Source organism: Bidens hawaiensis, unplaced genomic scaffold, assembly GCF_021521415.1.
Source record: "Bidens hawaiensis isolate Kalapana, Puna unplaced genomic scaffold, B.hawaiensis_p1.1 tig00064489_1, whole genome shotgun sequence".
Taxonomy (NCBI): Eukaryota; Viridiplantae; Streptophyta; class Magnoliopsida; order Asterales; family Asteraceae; genus Bidens; species Bidens hawaiensis.
The window spans coordinates 1-9,865 of NW_027501501.1; the positions used below are offsets into that span (position 1 = coordinate 1).

At 32.3% G+C, this 9,865-nt stretch overlaps 1 pseudogene; it reads left to right on the top strand.

Annotated features, from left to right (window-relative positions):
• Positions 1 to 2,209: 2,209 nt before the first annotated feature.
• Positions 2,210 to 3,171, top strand: LOC143604241 (1,4-dihydroxy-2-naphthoyl-CoA thioesterase 1 pseudogene; annotated as a pseudogene).
• The last annotated feature ends 6,694 nt before the right edge of the window (positions 3,172 to 9,865 follow it).

Here is a 9,865-nt window from a genome sequence, read left to right on the forward strand (position 1 = left end):
TACAATTCCAGACGCCCTACCTCTCGGCCTCTCATCTTCCTCTAGACCGTTTAAACTGCTCGCCGCCCGAACTCGCTGCAATCTGTTTGAAAAATGCTCGCTCGTTTTTTTTTGCTCGATTGTAACGAGCCGCTCTGCTCGGTTCGGTTTGTAAACGAGTAAAGGTCTGCTCGGTTCGGTTTGGCTCGAATATTTTTAATTTATTTATATATAATTGTATATAAAAAATATATAAATATATAGACAACACACATAAAATATAAGTATACAATTTTTTAAACCCTTTTAATTTTTTCTATTTCGTCAGTTTTATTAGTTTTATTTAAGTTTTCAGAATACTAAAAGGCTTGTTTAAATATTAATTATATCTCACTTCAACTTTTTTCTCCTAAAAATTTACAACCTGTTATACGTTTGTCTAAAAAGTACTAATTTGTTTACAAAATATATTATTTATGGCCTTCAAATTTGTTTCTTATTGAAAATTTTAAAGTGAAAAAGAAATAAATAATGCTCGAAATCGCTCGATGTTCGATCGGAAAAATGCTCGGTTAGATTTTGACTCGTTTTGTTTTTCGCTTGGTTTGAATTTCAGCCATTCGGTTCGGCTCGCGTCGACTCGACTCGTGAACAACCCTACCTCCCTCTCCCACCCATAACCCTACCTCCCTCTCCCACCCATAACATACACATAACCCTCCATTGAAACTTGAAAGGATACTTTTAAGACATTTTATTTGGGTATGTATTATTTATAGCAATAGTCTTTACATCAATGAAGAGTGTCATTTTTTATATAATTCTGTTAAAATCACGTGTTTTTTCTTATTTCACAATGTGAGATGATAAGTTATGGATCTATCAGTAGAAAGGGATTGCGAATTAAAATATCAAACGATTTGTATCACAAAAATGTGGATCAATAAATGCCCATTTTTATAGGTTAATCTTATGCTATTTTCTTTTTGTAGAATGGCTCAAAGTAACGCCATTAACAAAAGCAATTGTGTACATTCATAAGGTTATGGGTTTTGGCATAAGCTTTTCTTATGCGGTTTCATGTTTGAACCTAACAAGTGTATGTCTTTAAAGAGCTACTATTTTAGAATCAAACTTGGGTAAAGAGATATTGGTAAGTGTTATGACTTGCTGAAAAAGACATTGTTGCCATCACATGGCTAATGCGGTTAAAAACACCATGAACAAATCTCTTATCTTTTAGGGCATTCGTAATGGAGAGCCTAAATAGCCTATTTTTTTTTTCTTGCCACCTCATTGCCGCATAGACAATGGGCATTTTCCAGTTTACTCCGTAGTAAAACGAAACCTCTTCATAATTTTGTAATGATTAGTTAATTATTATAATTTATAAACTTTTATTTATTTAAATATTATGTATAATAGTAATTATATTTATTTTTATTTAATTCAACCAAGCACGCTAGATAAAATAATGTTTATACTGAACATGCAAAAATATATGTGTGAATGAAGTGATTGGTGAAAAGTGAGTTTGAAGGGGGAGGAAACGGCATCATATGGATGACGTGAGGGACAACACCTACTTTTTTTAGACGTGTAATGATGATCAGCGTTTTTACGGTGCTACGTAGACGGGATGAAGCCATACTACATATGCCCTTAGTATATATAGTAAATAGAAATAACGAAAACATATAACAACTTTATAGATCACTAAAAGTTGGCTTTTCCATTTCTATATCTCTTAAATAATAATTTTCTTTAACTTATAAATAACATAATAAAACATAAGTTACATACATTAACCTTTCTTTAATAAACATCTTCAAAACTATATTACATGTTATTATAAATAAATATTTAAAAAAAAATCTTTTTACCAATAGAATTTTCTAACCTAATACACATATAAAAAAATAACATCATACAAAGTAAAAGAAAAACATATTTGTCAACGACTGTTAAGTGATCATCGACGGTATAGTTTTACAGAAACAATAGTCTGGTCAAGATAAATAACGATGGTTTCAAAATTAAAAAATGCTATGCCTGAATAATAAAAAATCAGGGTTCCAAAAATATAAAGTATTTAACGGATTGAGTAGCACTAGCACAATAAATGTGAATAAACCCAAAAAATCAACCGCAAGTTGGTAATAATAATAATGGCATTGTCCCTGTGTCTTAAGGAAGTTTAATCCTTCATACCTAACCTACCTTATCTTTATTCCTCCTCATTCAATTATATAATCATCAACCAACAAACAATCATTCATTCCACCAATTAATTAATTAATAATGAATACATCCAGCAAGGATCCGAAGACGGAGACTTTGGATGCTCCGTTACACGCAATTGGCTTCCAGATCGATGAGTTGTCGCCAAAGAAAGTCACCGGCCGTCTTCCGGTCACTCACAAGGCCTGTCAGGTACTGATGTTATCTGTTATTTGTTTATTATTCGATCTGAAATTTGAAATTGACAGCCGTTTAAGGTGTTGCACGGCGGCGTATCGGCGTTGATAGCGGAGGCGTTGGCGAGTATGGGGGCCCACATGGCGTCCGGGTGGAAGAGAGTGGCGGGGTTACAGTTGAGCATTAACCATCTCAAGCGTGCTGACCTTGGGGATCTCGTCTTCGCTGAGGCCACTCCCGTCCACGTCGGCAAAACCATTCAGGTGGAAAATGTTTTTATACAAATTAATACAAGCGATATAATTTACTGAAATTGACAAATGTGGCATTTGTTCCTCATGCGGAAGTTATTAATGCCTATATATAAAGGATAAAAGGTTTTATACTAGCACATATGATATGTAGAAAATTTTATAAGACCTCTATTATAACTTCATAGAAACTGATAGAAGTGATAATGGTGTTTATATACATCGCCCATATAAGAATTTAAGGTTTTTATACTAGGCTACTAGCACTTATGATATGTAGAAAATTTTATACGGCCTATAAAGCTTTACTGAAACTGTCAATTGTGACAATAGTGTTATCTTCAAAAGTTATATAGCATGTATGATATATGAGGTAGTGTACACATAATTTGAACATGATGATTTGAGCAGGGTGTGGGAGGTTAGGTTATGGAAGATTGATCCTGCAGATTCAGAAAACAGATCACTTGTATCATCATCAAGAGTTACTCTTATCACCAACTTGCCTGTGTGCCGGAAATAACAAAGATGCTGCTCAAAATCTAAAGAAGTATGCTAAACTATGAACTATAAATAAAATTGCACAATACCAAAGTGTTTGTTAATATGCTCCAAATTGGATGAGCATCTTCTTTCAATGAATAAAAATATATAAGAAATTAGATGATCATCTGTGTTTGCTTAATTTAACTCTTGTAAAAGTTCAGACTGTGATGAAATTGATGTTATGGAAGAGAAGAATATATCATTTAAGATCAACAATTTGGTGCCTTTATTGGTTACTTATCATGAAACTTATCTAATATCATCAAAAATAGAAAGATGTGCGCTTTAAAGATATGTTTTATGTATGTACATGTAGTATCTTTTTACGTTGACAAAACATGTGCAACATGTCTTATTAGTGCTAAGCCTAACTAGACATGTTTGTATGATAGATTCTTATCACCCCTTGGATAAAAGGTGTTTGTAGTTTGGTTTTGCTAGGTCTTACGATAAACTATTGGTCGCACCATTGGTGACGGTTTTTGTGTAAATCAAATCAAACAGTAGAAAACTAAAACCAAACCATACTAATAAACTGTATACAAAACACATAAAAGTCGATTTTGAACTAAAAGATCCAATTGATCGATTTCTTGTATTGGAATTACTAATCAAACTAATTATTGTAGGCCTCCATTTGAACTAGCAACAATAAGTAGGGCTGTAAACGAATCGAACGAACACGAACAAGGCCTTGTTCGTGTTCGTTCGTTAAGGAAATAATGTGTTCACGAACGGTTCACGGACACTTACCGAACGAGATTTTATGTTCGTGTTCGTTCGTTAAGGAAATTAATGTGTTCACAAACACAAACGAACACAAATAAAATCGGCAAAGCCCGGAGATTAAGACCGATGTATTCATCAATGTGAATAATAAAAGCATGTAAACGAATTGAGCGAACACGAACAAGGGCATGTTCGTGTTCGTTCATCTAATTTCAAACAAACACGAACACTTAATCGAACAAATATTTATGTTCATGTTCGTTTATTTAAAAAATGAACATTTGTGTTCGTTTAGGTTTTGTTTGTTTAAAATCTAAACGAATATAACTGAACAAAGATAAAGAACATATATGAACAAAAACAAACATAAACAAATATAACTGAACAAAGATAAAGAACATATATGAACACAAACAAACATAAACGAATATAACTAAACAAAGATAGAGAACATATATGAACACAAATAAACATAAATGAAAACAATAAATAACTAAAATTGATGTGCTAAAAGTAGTCAAATAATAAATAACTAAAATTATACCAATCTAGACACTAAGTAATACTCTAGACCCTTAAACTTAACTTAAACTAATAACCGGCAAGTGAACCGATCGATTCTAGTACAACTAAGTAAGTCCGGATATCGAACCCACAAGACTCTTTAAATTACGAAACTAGCAAATTAGACTCAACTACAAGACACGACTATTTATTAATAATATTTGAGAGGGAATTTAATAATAATAATTAAACTTAATGATTACTTTAATTAAACTAATTAATAAAATAATAAAACCTAAACCTAATTTATATAATAATAATAAAACATAATCATTACCTTAAACTTAATTAATTAATTAATAAACCTTAAACTAATTAATTTAACTAAAGAAAACAATTAAGAATACTTGGATTGATTCAAATGATAAAGATAACTACCCAGACCAGAATCCCCAAAGTTACGGTTATTAATTAAATGGAAAACTCACGTTATGAAACTGGGATCATAAAATAAACCCTTGACAGAAAACCTGAATAGGACCCTTGAGCTTCAAGAAGACACCTATGGATTTCTAACAAGTTTTAAGACTCACCAGTTTTATATTAAACTTCCTTACGGTTATTTAATTGCTTATGTCTAAGTATCTTTTATGACGAAAACCTACCTTACGGCGCGGAATTCAAAAGATAGCAAAGCATACCCAATTAATTTAATAGACTAAGCTGACAATCAAACCTAGACGAACTCCTTACGAAGAACTAAATCTAGCAATCCCGACAAGCAAAGATCTATCAACAACCTATCACCTTACAGCTTTCTAGGCTGGCAGTTCACTTTTATCTATTTACTTGATTTTATTGTTTCTATGATTTTAATGCATATTAATCACAAACTAGCCAAGAACACACAGTAAATGACCTAACAAAACCCTATCCTATGAAACAATTAACAATGACAATGTGAAACAATAAATTCAAGTAACAAAACCAAGCAATCAAACGCATCAATTAAATCAAACTCAACCGTTTACTTAGAACATAAAATCCATAACGAAACGAAATCCAAATAAAATCAAACCGAACTAAGGTTCATCACGACCTAGGAAGTTTATAGAATTTAGCCTAGCATCATAAAGTCTAAATCAAACAAAACAAATAAAACTGAAAACTTGGTGAAATAATAAAGAACGAAAGAGTAAAGGTGATAAAACACGTATTCTTAGATCTTAAACGTCTAGCTCTTCGCAGGATGTTCTCTTGCCTTCAAAATCACCACAAGACTCGTAAGATAGCTCCAAGAACTCCCAAAATCGGCTGGTGGCTTTCAGGTTCTGTCAGGTTTTAAGTTAAAGGTGTTTAAATACCCAAAACAAGGCCCAACAATAAGCAAAAAACGAAATTAATGGGGCCGGTCAGGCCGATTCTCTGTTCTAGCACCTTCCTGAAGCGTTCCGGAACTCCGTTTCGGCTCGTTTTAGCTCGTTTTTTCGCCCTTTTTCATCATGATCAAATCCCAGAACCTACGAAACATAAAAACGTTAGTAGTATATAAATCTCGACTAAAAACGAATAAAAACTATTAAAATATTAATTAAAATATACAAGGGAAATATAAACATTTAGCATTATATCAATAACTAAACAAAGATAGAGAACATATATGAACACAAATAAACATAAATGAAAACACTTAAATGTACACAGATTAACAAATATAAAACTTTAAGTAAATGACTCATCCAAATAATATTTAATTATTTTTTATTAATACATAAACAAAGATAAATAAACAGACACAAACGGACATAAATAAACGAACATAAACGAACGTTCATGAACATAAATGAACGAACGGAACATGTGTTCATGTTCGTTCGTTTAATTAAACGAACACAAACTTTTTGTTCATGTTCGTTCGTTTATTAAATAAACGAACATAAACAAACTTCCCGCCGAACATTTCGCGAACAGTTCACCGAACGTTCGGTTCGTTTACAGGCCTAACTATAAGTTTAATGATGTGGGATTGTAGTGACATACGGACAATGTAACGAATAATTTTATAGAAAAAATCATAAAATGGACCTACTTTGGAAAGAGATTCCACTTTTACCCTATTCCCCCCCCCCCCAAAATAACAAAAATAAAAATAAATCTTAGAATTTTAGAAATGTCATCCTCTAACTCATCTTTGACAGATGTGTTAGGTATCCAAAGTCCAAACACATGGTCAACGACATTGTTAGCCTCTTGTTTTTTTTAATATTATATTAATATAAATAATTCTACTTATATTTGTTTTTTTATAACTTTTAATATATAAAGTTTTATATTATTTTGAATATACCGATAAAACATGCTTATTGTTAACTATATGTTGGCATAAATTTTATTTAAAACAGTGCGGGGTCAAATTTTATGAACATTTCGATTTTGTCGGTTCGTAGATAAAAATAATCATGTCACATCAGTATAAGTAGAATTATTTATATTAATATAATATTAAAAAAATAAAGGGCTAACACGTCTTTGACGATGTGTTTTAGATGCTAACACGTCGTTGACCATGTGTTTGGATACCTAACTTGACCGAAGGTGCGGCTCGCACACCTTCAAGGTTGGGCCTACTGAAAGTTAACTGTGTTAGTTTTTTGTATGACTTAGATTACTTATGTGGTAAAAACGTATCTCTTACAACAAATTAAGAGGAAATCTTATGTAGTAGGGAACATAAGCACGATGGATACAATTTTTGGCAACATGACATGGAGTGTCGTAGTTGTAACATGTCTGCCTCTTAACATATGGAGCACATCCCCAGTTGTTTGACCATGAAGATGACAATGAATGTGAATGTCGACATCTATCATTTCTTGAATTATTTCCACAACTCTTGTGTGAAGAGCTTTCAAATATCTTGGTGTTCTCAGGTGGAATGTAGTTTGCACATTTATCATTTCGTAGGTTTCACAAAAAACTGTTTTGGAAAGATTTTCTTTATTAGTTTGAACAGGTTTTAGAGAAACATCATAAACAATTGTCACAAAATCAGAAAACTGATCACATTCATCATCATCACTGTCTACCTATTCTGCACATGAAGTTGAAAAATCAAAATTGTTCGCACATTAAAACACAAAATTAATTACCTTTAGTGATCCTGATTCAACAATTTCATATTGAACCTACTTGTCATAAACCATGTGATCCTCTCTAGCCTCTTAATCTTTAGTTAAAGGGGAACCCGTACGCTTTCCATTACAAGGAGGAGACACCTTATCAAATACCAAATCCTCACATTTTTTTTATTTCTTTCCATTTCAGTTATGTCTCAATCATAGTTTAAACAATCTTAATAGATACGTCAAATTTCTTAAAATTAAAAACAACATTTCCAAATTTTGCTTTTAGTTAATATAGCTTGGTTGTTAAATCATCAATGTGTTTTTTCGCATCTAGATGAGCACAACACTTTTTACTTAAATCATTCATAAGTTTTGAAATGTCTTTCTTTTGAGCCTCAACATTTTTTTGAAAGCTTTATTTTCTTTAAAAAGAGTGTGTTTTTCATGTTTCATATATTCTAATTCTCTTAATAGATTTGCATCATATGGTCTAACATAATGATGCATTTTCAATGCGAGCTAGAGAACAAAAATTAACATTTACCTCAGATGAAGATGACTCTAAAGTTTCTGCCATGAATGCATGATCAAGCTTGGGATCCAAGACTTGTATCATATCCTCACAATCACTTTCAGTGCTCCTCTCGAGAGTGTACGTAGAAGAATCTTTCCAGCCCCCTACCATCGAAAGCTCTTTATGTCGATTCTTTGTTATTTTTGGTATAGAAAAACTATCTTTCATGAGTTCATTTGACTTTTTGCAGTGCTTAAACTACTAGTATGATTAACCTTATGTGTAACATTCGTTAATTTTCAAAACCGACAATCCGACCCGTTTTAAATTTTTGGATCTTCGCATTTAGTAAACTATATTTTAAACTTATAATAACATTATTCCATCTTTACGATTTTAATCCTAAGCTCCATTTTATGTATTTTATATGTTAATTGCATTTTATTCAAGTCCAGGAGTTGTTTGTCTATTTAAAAATAAGAACACACACACATATTATTATTTTTCTTCAGCGCGTCGTGTCACACAGTGGAGCCACATTCATGCTACGTGTGACGCAATTGACTAAATATTTTTGTTCATGTCATATCACAGACGTCTCCCACGCGGCACGTGGGGGCGGAAGCCTACTCCCCCACGCGATGCGAGGGAGGTATCTGCATGTTTCTTGTTTAAACCGTCTTAAATCTACTTCACGATCAATTCAAATGTGTTTCAGCTCAATTTTATGATAATAAACATCATTCAACATCTGTTTCATGTCACAACTCATTCTTAATTATTAATTTGATGTTTTTGAGTAGCTTTTAATTATAATTAACAAGTTTGACCCATAAATTGAAATATGTTTGACTCAATTCCCATATAAATAAAGCTTCATATCTTCTCATTTCATTTTGCCACAACTCAATTTGCAAATGATTGTTGTTATTCTCTAATTTTATTGATTTCTACCTACTTTGACATTCCAAAAGTCAACTATCGAAGTTCAAAACTTTTTCTTATTATTTTCTTGTTCAACTTCTGGGTATGTCCACATTTTGGGTTATTTAGAACATGATACCATGTTAAAATCAATTTAACATTAGTATGAGTTCTCAAAAACGAACTTGACTCGCTTATGCATTTATTCGGTTGAGTTCAGTTATTTTATTCGTCATCTAAAAGCACTTCTTTTTTATCTCACTTTCTAAAATATAATATTTTTACCATGTCGGAATATAACTTGACATAAAAGTTGAGTTATGGTCTGACTGGAAACGAAACACTCGCTTAAACTCGTTTTGGGTTTGTTTCAGATTTTTTATGAAACGAGTGTGACTTATTAACGCGATAAGAAACCTATATTGAACCAAGAAATATTCTCTAAGGTCGTTCATCGAGCCAAACTCGCCCAGTTCAGCTCGCTTAACGCTTATTTTCATCGTTTGCTTGTTTAAACTTTAACAAGTGGGTAATCCCATTTTTTATCTTTTAACAACATTTTAGGGTGTATGTCACGGAGTTAACCCTTAGACTCTCGTGCGGTACTTAGACTCCTTCTAAGTTCAACCTTGATCACCAAAACGCAGCAACAACTCTTAGACTTGAAAGGGAACACAAGATTGTTTGAGAATGCTTGAGGGAACTTAGATTGAACAAGAGAGCTTTGTAAAGGAAACTTTGTATTGCAAACTTGATTGGTGATTACAAATGAGCAGCCCTACATCTATTTATACTTGCTCCCCCTACTTCTAGGACCTTCCATTCTAGGTCCTTTTATTATTAAAATATTACAAATATCTAAGATATTTTACAAG